The sequence below is a fragment of the Ailuropoda melanoleuca genome, chromosome 6, assembly GCF_002007445.2.
Source record: "Ailuropoda melanoleuca isolate Jingjing chromosome 6, ASM200744v2, whole genome shotgun sequence".
Classification (NCBI taxonomy): domain Eukaryota; kingdom Metazoa; phylum Chordata; class Mammalia; order Carnivora; family Ursidae; genus Ailuropoda; species Ailuropoda melanoleuca.
Window position 1 is genome coordinate 51,637,755 of NC_048223.1, and position 14,442 is coordinate 51,652,196.

Below are 14,442 nucleotides of genomic sequence, written 5' to 3' on the forward strand. Positions count from 1 at the left end.
GTCTCAGGCATCTCAGACTCAACAGGACCAGAGCCAACCTGGAGGGGCTCCCAACTGGCCAGAGAAGAGACCATTTGAGCATCGAAAACAATAGCTGTCATCAATTAAAACATATTGAACATAGAAAACTCTGAATTCATAATGATACTTAAAACAGGAAATCCAAACATATGACACAAACCATTCACCACTGAAGGCAGCTAGCAAATTAATACCTTACTTTTAAAACTAGTCAATAAAAGAAAAAAAGAATTAAAATTTACCTTGCCTTGTACAGACTTATTTGTGGAGTGGCCACACGGACCTTGAACTGCCTGTTCATGGAATTTTTTTTAAAAAGGTTTATTTATTAATTTTTTAAGATTTTATTTATTTTTGCGAGAGAGAGAGAGAGCAAGAGCACACATAAGCTACAGGGAGGGGCAGAGGGAGAAGCAGACTCCCCACTGAGCAAGGAGCCCAACGTGGGGCTTGATCCCAGGACTCTGAGATCATGACCTGAGCCAAAACCAAGAGTCAGACACCCAACTGATGGTACCACCCAGGCAGCCCTGGAACTCTCTTACACACGAGAGAAACCCTCGTGTGTTTAACTCCCTTTGTTGGGGTTTCTATTATGCACAACCAAACTTAATTGTAGCTGAGGCAACGTGTATAAATGAAACACTACATTTTCTTGACTAATGAAGTTGCTTTCTTCCCACGAGGCTGGGACTTGTTCAGTCTTTGCTCACCACACAGTTCCCTCCGCCAGGACTTCGTTGAGGTAAGAATTATAATCAGGGATGCATAATTTCAGCTCTGAAGACAAACTGGATAGACTCTTGGTTCACAACGATAAAACGGATGCAGATGAAGAATTTCAGCCTTTCCAAGCTGAAGCTATCCAGAGGAGAAATAAAAAGTATTTTAAGGACGACGGGGAGGAGAAGAGAAAGATGGTCATTGACATTTTGTGAAAGAGTGACTTTTGTGCAGAAGTAAATGAAAGTACCTGGGGTTTCCACCTCACATTCCACTACTATGTGGTCAAGGGTGTTCCAGGCCAAGCCGTGTGCTAGAGATGTCCACAAACGTCACCTGATTTAATCACCACTAATGTAACCTCAGGTCTCCGTTTTCGCTGTGTGATTCCCCTTTCTCCCTCCCTTCATCACACTGTTATGTCGGCATTTTCCCATTTTACCACAGACGGAATCTCCCATGGGAGGAGGTCCCGGCGCGTGAACTGCCAACAGCACTGGTGGGAGGCCCTTCCTTGCAGAGCACAAAGGCAAGGGGTGAACGGGTCAAAGGAGTCTAAGAAGGTCCGGAGGATAACTGCGTGTAGCTTGAGCTCTAGCGTTAGGACGTGCTTTCACAAGGAATCACTGCAATACGTCCAGCTGGCGCCTTTGTTCTTTCGATGGCCCTCCTTCCTATCCGTGGCCTCAGTCTCTGTGTGAGAGGTGAGGAACACATTTCACTTCATGGCTGCATTTTCCCCTGTATGTGGAACACCTCTAAAAAAATTTGAAACTAAAAAAGAAAAAAAATTAACAGGTTACATGTAGGTGTTAATCTTTTTCTTATTTTTTTTCACTTGCGGGTAATAGGATGGGGTCTTGGATTCTGCGTACCATGGTCTGTTTTCTTATCAGGAAAGTTTTCTCCTCTGGTTAATTCCCTGCTTACGTGTAATCCTGGCATTTTTGGGAGAGCTATTATCTTCTTGTTGGATCTCCAGCCTCTGCCCTACATATTTATCACATCTTCACCTCTCACTCTTCCCCTTCTTTGTCCCCCTTGAGTTCCCACGCACATACAGACCCACGTCGGACACACTGTCCCCTGGGTCCCCAGAGCCACAGATGGAAGCGAACAGATATTCATGGGGACAGCTGGGTCACTCTTAAGGTAGCAGCACAGGGTTCACACTGGGGCCTGGTGAGGAAAGCCAATGCCAGGGGGAAGCTTGATTAATGAAAGAGCGCACTGAGCGTAGATTCTGAATTCCCAGCTGGTAGGAGATCTTTGAGGCTGAAAACGATGAAAAAATAAGCAGATGAAAACACACAGAAGAAAATCGGTCATCTGTTTTTTTGTTATGCTTTCCTCTTCTCAAGCTTATTCTCCAAATCACTGCCTCGGTTCCCTTTCCTGTCGATGTGTGACCAACAGTGTGACTGTATTTTTTTTTTTTTTTACCATGGTCCCATTATCTCATACAGCTTTTGATTTCTGATTCCCTCTCAACTAGCTCCTTTTTCATCTGTTGTCTTATCCATATTTGGTCTTCTATTTCATAAGATCCATCTTCCTAAATGTTATGGAGAGTTCAACCCTGATGTTTTCTAAAATTAATTAAGTTTCCTGTAGAAATATTTTTCAAACATATGTTCTTCTGAAAACCTCAAGTGCCAGATTCTCTATTGCGTAGGTTAGGTAATGTCTCATAGGTTTCCCTCACCACTTTTTCAGTATTATCCTTGAACAAGGAGAGCTGTATTCAGCTCTAGCCAATGCCTGTAATCATGGGGAGATGGTCAGTGTCAGAATCCTTCGTTTGCGTCTTAGACCAGAGGATGTATATACACCCCCGAGCCCATTTTTCTGTTAGCTTGTGACTTATTTTTATTCCGAATCTGTTCACTCTAAGGAATAGGTCCCTGGCCCTTCCAAGGAAGAGCTTCTGGTCTTCAACATTGATCCCCCCCACAACCCAGAGGAGAATAATCTCTGGCAGTTCTACCCGCATTTACCCTCCCGCCTTCCCCACCGTGGAGCCCTTCTGTTCTGTTCCGGGCTTCTCACTCCAGGCTTTCCTATGTAGACATCTGGCAGAAACCTTTCCAGTTTCAAATGCCGCTGTAACTTCTTTATCTGCTCTCTTTGGTTCATGAGTATTTTCATAGGTTGTAGGAGAAGGGTCATCAGTGTGGCATGGTTTCTGCCCTCTGGAAGTGTTGGTTAAGAATCTGTGGAGGTTTCAGAAACTCTCTGCACTTTGTGGTTTCTGCCCTCTGGAAGTGTTGGTTAAGAATCTGTGGAGGTTTCAGAAACTCTCTGCACTTTCTGTTTTGCCCACCCCCAAATACGAACCCTGTGCCACGGCTCTCCTGGTTTCTTAACCCTCCTCTCTGAAATAGCACTTGCATTCCAAGGCCACTCGCTCCAGAGTAGCTCCAGGTTGGGCTCCCACAGCTGACTCTGAGACGGTGATAAGGGTCAGGAGGTCGCTAGGGAGAGCTTGCGATCCACACCTGTGGAAGGGTTGCAGGGAAGCAAGAGTAGGCAGATGTGGAATTGAGACGCAGTCCCACAAAGACCTCAAGAACTCCACAAGGAGTTCTAGGGCTGGGGTGGCCCTTTAGATATCGTTGGGTAAGGGGGCAAATGATCGTACTTTGGATGTGGGCTGCCTTGGAAGGAGGCATGACCTTGGGTCAGGAAGTTTAAATAGGGTCGATGGTGAAGGCCTCTTCCAGCAGCACTCCGACCTCTGTGGGAACAAATCCTTCATTCCTGAAGGGGAACCTGGGTGGGATAGTAGTGTCCACCTTGAGCAGTCAATGGATATGACAGCCCAGCACTTTGACCTCTCAAGTTTTACGGAACTAGGTAGGAATATACAGAGTGCTATCTTCATTGGGTTGATTCAGGTATAAGGGCAAGATTATAAACTTCTTGCAATCGATTAGAGTAAGATAATAACCAGATGGCCTTAGATCATTTAGCGTAAGTACTTAGAGCTAAAAACAGTTTTTTTTATTTTTTAAATTTTTTAGAAAAGATTTAAAAAATATTTTTAGGAATTTTTTTTTTTAAGATTTTATTTATTTATTCGACAGAGATAGAGACAGCCAGCGAGAGAGGGAACACAAGCAGGGGGAGTGGGAGAGGAAGAAGCAGGCTCATAGCAGAGGAGCCTGATGTGGGGCTCGATCCCATAACGCCAGGATCACACCTTGAGCTGAAGGCAGACGCTTAACCGCTGTGCCACCCAGGTGCCCCTTTAGGATTTATTTTTAATTGAGATATAACTGACATCGACATAACATGTAAGTTTCAGGAGTACAACATAATGATTCCATATTTGTATACATTGTGAACTGATCACTGCAATAAGTCTAGTTAACATCCATCGCCCTACATAGTTACCAAAAAAAATTGTTTTTCTTGGGATGAGAACTTTAAAGATCTACTGTCCTAGGAATTTTCACATATGCAATGTGGTATTATTATATTTATATTATCATAACTGCATATATTTATTAGCTAGAAAACGTTGGCAACTGGGAAGGAAACACAGAATGGCATTAGATAAATACAATCCTCCAGGAGTAAGTGGTTAACACTAGTAAGTGTTGCCTGCTCTGGGAGGTGGTAAAGAGAATTAATGCGGAGACTCTTGGATCCTCAAGGGAACAGGTTGTCTCCATTGTCTCTCTATGTGTCACACAAGAGCTGGAAAGTAGAATGATCACAAACCTTACGTGCCTGTAGAAGAGATTTTTGTCTCATTCAACCGTGAAGCAAATCCCTTGTGTGCATCCTGTCTTCCTCAGGGACAATTAATGCCTAGTGATTGCAGCAATTCCAACGGGGGTCACAACCTCCGGCACTCGCGGAGGAGCGGGAGCGAAATGGCAGGAACTGTGGGCTGCAGTGAGAACACTGATTAATCTCCTTCTGTCGGCTCCTCACCATCTCCATGAGGGATTCGGGCCCAATGCTGCCAAATTGTGTAATTTGTGAGAGAAAGAGAAGAGAAGAGAAGAGAAGAGAAGAGAAGAGAAGAGAAGAGAAGAGAAGAGAGAAGAGGGGAGGGGAGAGGAGAGGAGAGGAGAGGAGAGAAAGAAAGAAGAGAAAGAGAAGAGAAGAGAGAAGAGGGGAGGGGAGAGGAGGGGAGGGGAGGGAAGAGGAGAGGAGAGGAGAGAAAGAAAAGATAAGAGAAGAGAGAAGAGAAGAGAAGAGAAGAGAAGAGAAGAGAAGAGAAGAGAGAACTCTAGACTTCTATGTGAAATTCCCAGTTTTTTTAGTATGGGAAATTAATTCAAACTTCAAAATAAAACAACAGCAACAACAACAACAACACTGTATAAACGAAGCAATAAATGTTATCAGGTAAAGTCAGAACTATGAGCTGCCAGGTTATGATTCCCGAGTTACATCTTTCCTCAGAATCCTTCTCAGTAAAATTAGTGAGAATTAACGTACAATGGAATGATGCTATAGCTTGTAGTTTAAATTGGTCCCAGGGTACTGTTGAAATAGACAGCCAATACCAACCATATCACTGATATGCGTTTTTAAGATGCTAACTATATATTCCTTCATACTTGGCAATAGTCCAGGTCAGTAAAAAACCCTCGGGCTTTTGACCAAAAGCCATTATACAACTTTTAGAGATCAAAGATCTCATGCCGTTTGCTCTTCAAAGTCAGTAGTGACATGGACACATACTACTTTTTATTAGTACCTCCTCTTTCTACTGGGAACACCTCCCTGTTCTTGGGAATAAGGCTGCCTGTTCCCTATTCCAGCAGTGTGGCTCTGTTGGGAGCTGCTGTGTTTTTCTCTTACCTGGATTTCTTGTTGACTCTTTCCTCATCGGATCCTGAGTGCCCAACCCCAGGCAGATGAATCAGAGCTCCCTGAGGACAGGCAGTCCCTCCTTCTCTGGTGGCAGGATCTGGAAGCAGCCTTGTGCAAGCAAGTGGTCTGCCGCCAGCGGAAGGGAGGTCCGCCCACCCACAGAGGGAAGCTGAGCAGGTGATAGGAAGAGAGAGGGAGTCTTGGCTGCATTTGTGATCCTGACTCTAGTTGTTTCTGAGGCTCCACTGCATCCCTTCCCTACCTTCATTCTCATGGTTTATGGAAACCAACAGCATTCGTCATTAGGGAAGTACAAGTCAAAACCACAGTGAAATACCACTTCACAATCACTAATATGGCTCTCATTAAAAAGACAAGACAGTAGCAAGTGTAGATGAGGACATGCAGAAATCGGAACCCTCACTGCTGGTGGGATTGTGAAATGGGGCAGCCACTTTGGAAAAAAGTTTGGAAGTTGCTCAAAAAGTCAAACATGGAGTTACCATATGACCCAGCAATTCCACTCCTAGGTGTATGCCCAAGAAAATTAGAAACACATGTCCACACAAAACTTGTACTTGACTGTTCATAGCAGCATTATTCATAGTAGTCAAAAAATGGAAACAATCCAAATATCTATCGAGTGGTGACTGTACAAATAAAATGTGGTGGATTCATACAATGGACTATTATTCAGTCCTAAAAGAGATGAAGTACTTAGACATTTTACAGTATTTATTGACCTTGAAATCATTATCCTAAGTGAAAGGATCCCATCACAAAAGATCACATGTCATGTGATTGCATATGTATGAAGTGTCCAGAATAGATAAATCCATAGAGAAAGATCCAGAAAGATTAATGGTTTCCAGAGGCTGGAAGGAGAGTGGGTATTAATGGATATGGGGTTTCTTTTTTTTTTTTTTTTAAAGATTTTATTTATTTATTTGACAGAGATAGAGACAGCCAGTGAGAGAGGGAACACAAGCAGGGGGAGTGGGAGAGGAAGAAGCAGGCTCATAGCGGAGGAGCCTGATGTGGGGCTCGATCCCATAAGGCCGGGATCACGCCCTGAGCCAAAGGCAGAGGCTTATCCGCTGTGCCACCCAGGTGCCCCGGGGTTTCTTCTTTTAAATACAACTCTGATTCTGAAGCTGTATGGTGGTAATGGTTCCATAACTACAAATATGCTAAAAAACCACTGAACTGTATACTTCCAAAGAGTGAATTTTGGGGTGTCTCGGTGGCACAGTTGGTTAAGCATCCAACTCTTGGTTTCAGCTCAGGTCATGATCTCAGGGTTGTGAGATCCAGCCCCACGTCAGGCTCTGGGCTCTGCACAGAGTCTGCTTGGGATTCTCTCTCTCTCTCAAATAAATAAATCGATCTTTTAAAAAATTAAAAATAAAAGCGTGTGAATTTTATGCTATGCAAATTATGTCTCAGTAAAGTTGTTGTAAAAGGCAGTGAGGTGTACTTGTTCACAATCCTTTCATCTCTGGTTTTCAGATAATGTCACTATTTCATTTCCCTGTCCTCTTTAGTCAGAAACCTAGTAACTAGCAAGACTCAGCAAATTAATATGCTAACAACCAGCAGCTACAATAACGTTTATCACAGAGAATGGAGGATGTGGTAGACAAAAGCCCGGGATACAAAAACGGGTTCAAAACAAAACAAAGATTTAAAATGTGGAGGGTTCAATGCAGTCCTGCCCCAGGTGTGGTCTGGTTCAGGAAGGAGCCTCTGTAGCTGAGTGTCCTCATCCCGCCAGACACATGGCTCACTGCACAGAGCTACCAGCTGAGTAAGGGCTGAGGTCAGTCTGTTCTCTGTCCCCAACACCATGTGCTCTGGTGCTTCTGTCCAGAAGGACACACCTTTCTCTAACCTGCACCAAGGCGCCCTGCAACCTAGTGACAGCCCTTGATAAAGAAAATAGTAAAGCAAGAGACAAAAGGTGACACACACCAAAGCAGAGAGTGGTCACTGTGGGGTGGGACAGTTAAGGAAGCCTTCCTGAAAAACGTGACAGTGGAAATGGCCTTTGAAGAAAGCGTAGATAGACATAGAAGGAGCAAGGACAGTGAGGGGTTGAGAGAGGTGCTAAAGGAAAAGCTGAATGAGGAAGTGGAAATGTTGGGGCATATTTGGGGAAACACAGGTGGCCCAGTTCATCCACTGATCACATATTTACTGAACCATCCTTGGGGCCCAGGCCCTGAGCTAAGCATTGGGACTAAAATATCACTAAGACACAGCCTCCGGCCAAAAAGGCCAGAAATGTGCGATGGTGGAAGGTTTCAGTCTCTAGGTTCTCTATAAACAGAGAAAGAGCAGTTTACATAGGGAGTGTTTTCTAGTGTCCAGATGACCAGGAGTAAATCCTGGCTGCCGAGTGGAACAGGAAAAAAAAAATGTCCCTGGAAGTATTCTCCTATATATGTAAAATGGATTTGGATTTTCTCTCCTTGGAAATCACATGGATGTTAGACCTGGAACACAGGCTCTCCGACGCTGATTGATTTCACGGCTACTTAATTGTCCTCAAGCTGTCGTCTGGGATCAAACGGATTATGAAAGCAGTGATAAAGGGCACAGCCTAGGTGTCACTTCCACTCTAATTTTTACTCTCAACGTCAAATGTCAGAGAATTTCCTCTCGTCCCTGTGCAAGACAAGAGAGGACATGCGATTTCACACTCGTGGTACAGAGCAGTTTAATTCTCGGAGACTCCTGAGTTATTTTGTGATGAGACATTCATGGAACTTCTGTGTAATCTTACTGTGCAGATGTGTGGAGGGGCATCTGCTCAGCAGCAGCACAATCAAGGGTCTCCTTCTCCACATATGAAGCATCAAGCACATCACCAGCCCGGATCTGTGCTAATTTCTTTCCAGAAAAGTTGCTCCAGAATATTGGGTCATATTAATTTAAAGGCTTCAGGATTCAAATCACCTGAATATTTAGGGGACCCCGTTCAAAATCACGCTCAAATGATCAAACAAGTGAAGTAGATTTGAGGTCAAATGGTTAGTCTTCTGGGCCAGTTCCATCTAAACTGTAGGCTTCATCTTACATCTTGAAGCCTTTTCTGCAGATTAGCAAGAGGCTTCCAATCCAGCTTGAAGTGCCAGCTTTCATGTTAGAACACAGGTGACACTCACAGGCTTGAAAAGGACATGAGACAGAATGCACGTGCGGCGTGGTCAAGTCGTTGGTAGAAGGCTGGGGGCCCTCCTGTCCCATAGATTTCATCCTCTGGGAAATGGGAGAGGTCAAAGGATCTGACATTGTCAGGACCCTGTAGGGATCCCCAGGAGGGAAGGGCAGCCCTCTGCGTCCTCCAGAGACTTAACCAATGAGACCAGACTGTCTTCTCTGATAAACTCAGGTCTGTTTTATCAGAGGTAGACTATTAATCCAGTCTTTGTTGTACAAAAATATAATTTCTGGGGTTTTTGTAAACTACTTTTTTTGAGGTAAAATACATATAGAACGTAAGATTTGCCATTGTAGCCATTTGTAACGGTGCAATTCGGTGACATAATTACATTCATGATGTGTGTACCCAACACCATTAACTGTTCCAGAATTTTTTTTTAATTTTATTTATTTATTTGACAGAGATAGAGATAGCCAGCGAGAGAGGGAACACAAGCAGGGGGAGTGGGAGAGGAAGAAGCAGGCTCACAGCAGAGGAGCCTGATGTGGGGCTCAATCCCATAACGCCGGCATCACGCCCTGAGCCGAAGGCAGATGCTTAACCGCTGTGCCACCCAGGCGCCCCTGTTCCAGAATTTTTTATCAACTCAGGCAGAAGCTCTGTACCACTAAGTGATGATTCCTTACCCCCTCCTCCCCACAGCACCTGGTCACCCCTAACCTACCTTCTGCCTCTATGAATGTGTCTGTTCTAGATATTTCATGTAAGTGGTATCATATGGTATTTTTCCTTTTGTGTCTTGTTTGTTTCACTTCACATAATGTTGTCAAGGTCCATTTGTGTTATAGCATGTCTGAGGACTTTCTTCCCTTTTATGGCTTACTAGCATCCCACTGCATGCACATGTTACATTTTTATCCATTTATCTGTCGACGGACACTTGGGTTGCTTCCAACCCTTGACTATTGTGAATAAGGCTGCTGTGAACATTGGCATACAAGTGTTTGAGGCCCTGTTTTCAATTCTTTGGGTTATATACCTAGGAGTGGAATTGATGGGTGGTACGGCGATTCTAGTTTAACTCTTCGAAGAACCACCTAACTCTTTTCCACAGTACCTGCACCAATTTCACATTTCCACCAGCAATGTACAAGGGCTTCCGTCTCTCCACATCTTCACCAACACTTGTTATTTTCCGTGTTTGGATTATATTCCAGTTGTTGTGAAATGTTTTCTGTGTCTTCGATGCGCATTTCACTAATGACGAATGATGGAGCATCTTTTCATGTGCTTTGGATCATTTGTTTGTCTTCTTGGGGGAAATGTCTCTTCGAGTCCTTTGTCCATTTTTTAATTGGATTGTTTATCTTTGTTGAGTTGTAAGAGCTCTTAAGCTATTCTAGATATTAAATCCTTATCAGACATATGACCTGCAAATATTTTCTCCCATTCCATGGGTTGTCTCTTCACTCTCTTGATAATATAGTCTGTTTTTTTTTTAAGCAATATCTTCAGTTCTTTTTGGGTGGGGGTATTTTTTTTTAAAGTAATCTCTATACCAGAGTGGGGCTACAATATCTCCAAGTCTTAATGGAAGGAGGAAGTCATCCTTGGGAATGAAGAAAAATGCAAGGAAGAGATCGTGGGAACAAAGTGGAGACAAACAGTGGAGTTAGAATACATGCATGCCTGCATGAAACAGCTGTCTCCTTCCCCAGAGCCACAAACTTCTCAGAGGATCTGAAGCCCTCTCTACTTCATCTTATCTAGTTTGCCGGAGATGAATGATAGAAATTTAGAGCACGTATTTCAAGAGTCATATAAACCTGTGCCAGAAGCCAGGTCAGCCAAGCTTACTAGCTGAGGACCTGAGAGGAGGTATCTAGTCTGTCTGAGTTCAGTTTCTTCACCCTGGAACAATTCAGTGAGATAATATAAAGAAGGCATTTAGTGTACCTGGCACACAGTAGGAACTCAGTAAAGGGTAGCTGTGAATACCATTGTGTTACATCACCGTCTAGCCCTGAGTCTTTCTGGCACCTTCTTAGCTCTCCATTTGACCTAGAAGACTGCAACTGATCTTTGTGCCCGACAGCTGCCTTGAACACCTCCCTTCTCTGTTGGTTGTTTACGTCACTCACTTTGTCAGGTTGGAGCTTTAGTACTTACCTTTGAAGTACCTACGTGTATTTTCATATTCTGGTGCCCCTTATGTTCTGCTTATTACTTTCCGGGGGATGTGAGGGTTAGGGGGTGAGTCTGTTTGCTGTCTTTCTTTTTGTACATTTTCCCAGATTTCCTGAAGAACAGAAAGGGTGGAGTCCTGCATACTTTGCTTTGTTACCTGTAGGATTTGGCTCCTAATTAAAATGAAGGCATTGAGTGTCAAAGGGCTAGGCAGTGTTCTATATGGAACTCAGATTATGAATGAGAACAAGTATGTAAAAATTAGAGTTCAAGGCAGAAAATGATTAGTAGTATGAAAAAGACACAAGCAAAATGTTATAGGCTTATACAAGGAAATATTTATATATGGTCAAATGATTCATAAACGGCTTCATGGAGGGGGTGCCTGCCCGGCTCAGTCAGTAGAGCGTGTGTGTTGATCTCGGGGTTGTGAGTTTGAGCCCCACATTGGGTGGAGAGATTACTTAAAACAAAATCTTAAAAAAAAAAAAGTCTTCATGGAAAAGGAAGAAGTTGAAAGAGTAAGATAGATTGGTTTTCACTGAGAGGATACAAGATTAGTGCTCCAAGTATAAGGAGGAATATCAGCAAAGACCCAAACGTAGAGTGTTACACATGTTTTCTTACTTACTCCACCAACCAGTCTATAGCAGGGCCTCTACCCTGTGCCCATCCCTGGGATCCAGACATGTTTAGGTTTAAATATATATCGAAGGGTCTGGATGTGTTGTCCTGTTCTCTTTGAGCTTTTCTTTAATATTTTCACTCTCTTTTATCTCCTTGAGCTGCATTCTGGAAGATATACTTTGTTTGACCCTTTGGTTCACTCACCCCCTCTTTAGGCATGAAGAACCTGCAATGGAGCTCATCTACTGGATATTTTCTCTCCGTAACCGTGTCTTTCATTTTAATATTTCTAGTTGATTCTAATTCTAGCATGTTCTTGTTTCAAACTCTCTTGTTTTATGGCTTTTTTACTTCTACCTAAACTTATTTCTTGGAGGAGTTTGAGAATATCATCCCTGGGGAATTCCCCTTGCCCCCAGCGCTCATAGGTACTGAACAATACCTGTTTATGAATGGATCAAATTGAAATAAATGTCCCAAGAGCTAGAAGCTTCGTAGGGAGGGAGAACCAGGAACACGCCTCTCTCTTTCCACTTTCCATCTTCTCAAATAGCTACTAGAAATTATATTCCTCTAGACAGTTGCTGGGAAGTCACTTCCCTTTTTCCTCCTCCCTTCGCCTTAATAGAAAATGCAGAGGACACATCAACCAAGAACTGTTTGTCATGATCAAAAGTTTGTGATGAAATATCATCACAAAGCAGACCAAGACAACAAACCCACAAACCCACCGTGGCCAAGACTCTGGGCATCCACAGGCTGTCAGTTGGAAGCTTAATTAAGCAGTGGCACAAACCAGTAACAAGAAGTGAGTGTAAACTCCATCTTTAACATTTGAAATCTGAGATCAGTAATCAGGTTAACGTTGTAATTTGGATTTAGAGGAGATTTTAGCTTAATAATTCTAGTTTGAAACCTGAGCTTTGCTGGGAGGGCTAAGGATGAGGAATTGAGTTTCTTTAGGCCACATTGAGAAGCCTTGAGTTTCTGTTTGATTGCTGTTCCATGTGGAAAAAAACAAGATACGAAAGAGCCGGTTCTGATGAGGAACAAAATTCTGATGAGGTGGGGAGAACATTTAGGCCTGCTAATGTGGGAGCATCCTATTAGAGGCCAGTGTCACAAAAAAATAAGACCAACTGTTGCTCTGATAATTTCATCATTGCTAATTATATATTCCATTTCTCCTTATGCCCCAAATGATATTTTACCTCGTAAAGTTTGTTTGTCTTCAGGTTGGAGTTGTTCCTTCTTTCAGAGATAGGATGTTTTGAAATGATCGTTGGTAAACTGGAACTTTGTCTGACAAGTTGATAACACCATGGAGTGAATGGGAAGCCTCCAGATGGTCCGTCTGCTTAGAGTTTCATAGGTCACATACTGTGTGAGGAACTCCCTCCTGCAGTCCTGCGTTTTGCTAACCATAAACGGGTAGGTGTTAAATGACAGTCTTAGGTCGTTTGTTTTCGTGTGTGTCCTTTGGAGGAATCGTTCTATCAAGATGTCATGGCAGGAAAAAATAAACCTTCCTTTCTGTCATCACCAGAATCACTTTCAAGCTCTGTTCGCTGGAAAACCTATTTTACAAGTAGACTTTCATAGTGTTTTGGTGAAACCTTTTATCCCAAATGAATCAGCAAAAACATTTTCTAGATCTTGTTAGCCCCACAAATCAAAGCTGCTAATGCTGTTCCAAAATGACATTTTGTTACGGAAGTCCTTGGACAGTAAAAATGACGGATGCATGTTAAGTATAGTTACAGTTTTCATCAATGTAAGTGAACCGTTGTGCTATATACACCTTACATACCAGGTTAGAGCACAGCTTTTCAAAAACTGATTTTGAAACCTGATCACGTCAAATATACTCACTCCCCAAATCTCTGCTTCTACCCCGTGAAACAAATTGCTTCATTAAAACCTGGTTGTTTCTAAACCTAACAAATCCCCTTGTTGTACATGGGCTCTAAATAGTTAGTGTGTTTTAGAATTTTCAAAAGTGATCCTAGCACGAATTTCAGTGTTCTGAGTACATTGGACGAGGGGTGTTTCGTGGTTTGGCTCACTTGCGAGAAAGAAGCCCAGCGTTTGTTGAGTGCCTACTGTGAGCCAGACGCTGTGCTGTCTTTAGATATGTCCTCTTGTTTCAGCTGTCGAACAGCCATGTGCCATAGCTGTCAGTCATGTCGCCATTTTACAGATGAGAACACCAAGGATCAGAGAAGTCGAGTGATATTCCCAAGGCCAGTAAGTGGAAGACCAGGAATTAAACCCAAATTGTCTGGTGTTCTCCCCACGGTGCCACCCGCAGAAAGGAAGGGTGTGGACAGACAGGCCCACTAGCTGGCACTGGGGGGCAGGTGGGTCAGCCTGGCTCTGAGCTCACGGCACAAAGCCCTTCCCAAAGAACAGCTCGTGGGCAGGCTGGCCAGCCCAGGAGCAGGCTTTCCTCTCAATTTTTGGTTCTTGTATAAAAGTGTTCACATCAGGGTTTCAGGAACAGAGGGTCGGGGCCAGCACATTGCTCATGCATTTTCTTTAAACCAATAGCAACCTGGCAACTGTATTTTCCAAGTCTGGCTAGACAGATCATTCTATTTTGCTTTGTTACTTGCAAGGGAGTATCCTGCCCTTTCACAGACTCGGTGCTGGGTGGCAGGCTACATTTATAGAGTGTTCTGGATAATGAGGTCAGGCAAACATTTGAAGAGACAGTTCACAGACTACAGGGACACCACTGTCTTTTTCCAGGGCAATCTGGGAAAAGAAATTGGATGCTGGACCAGACAACGTCTGCGGTTCCCTCTGAGTTGGTGAAGCGCGCCAGCGCCTGGCTAGCGGGGACGCAGCTGAAGAAAGAACTGTAACGGTATTATTCTTGAGGG

At 43.5% G+C, this 14,442-nt stretch overlaps 1 long non-coding RNA gene across 1 annotated transcript in view; it reads left to right on the forward strand.

Annotated features, from left to right (window-relative positions):
* Positions 1-9,260: 9,260 nt before the first annotated feature.
* Positions 9,261-14,442, forward strand: part of LOC117802661 — a 33,139-nt gene continuing 27,957 nt past the window's right edge. Inside the window, exon 1 of the long non-coding RNA XR_004626065.1 lies at positions 9,261-14,426. This is a non-coding gene — a long non-coding RNA (uncharacterized LOC117802661). The remainder of the gene's footprint in view (positions 14,427-14,442) is intronic.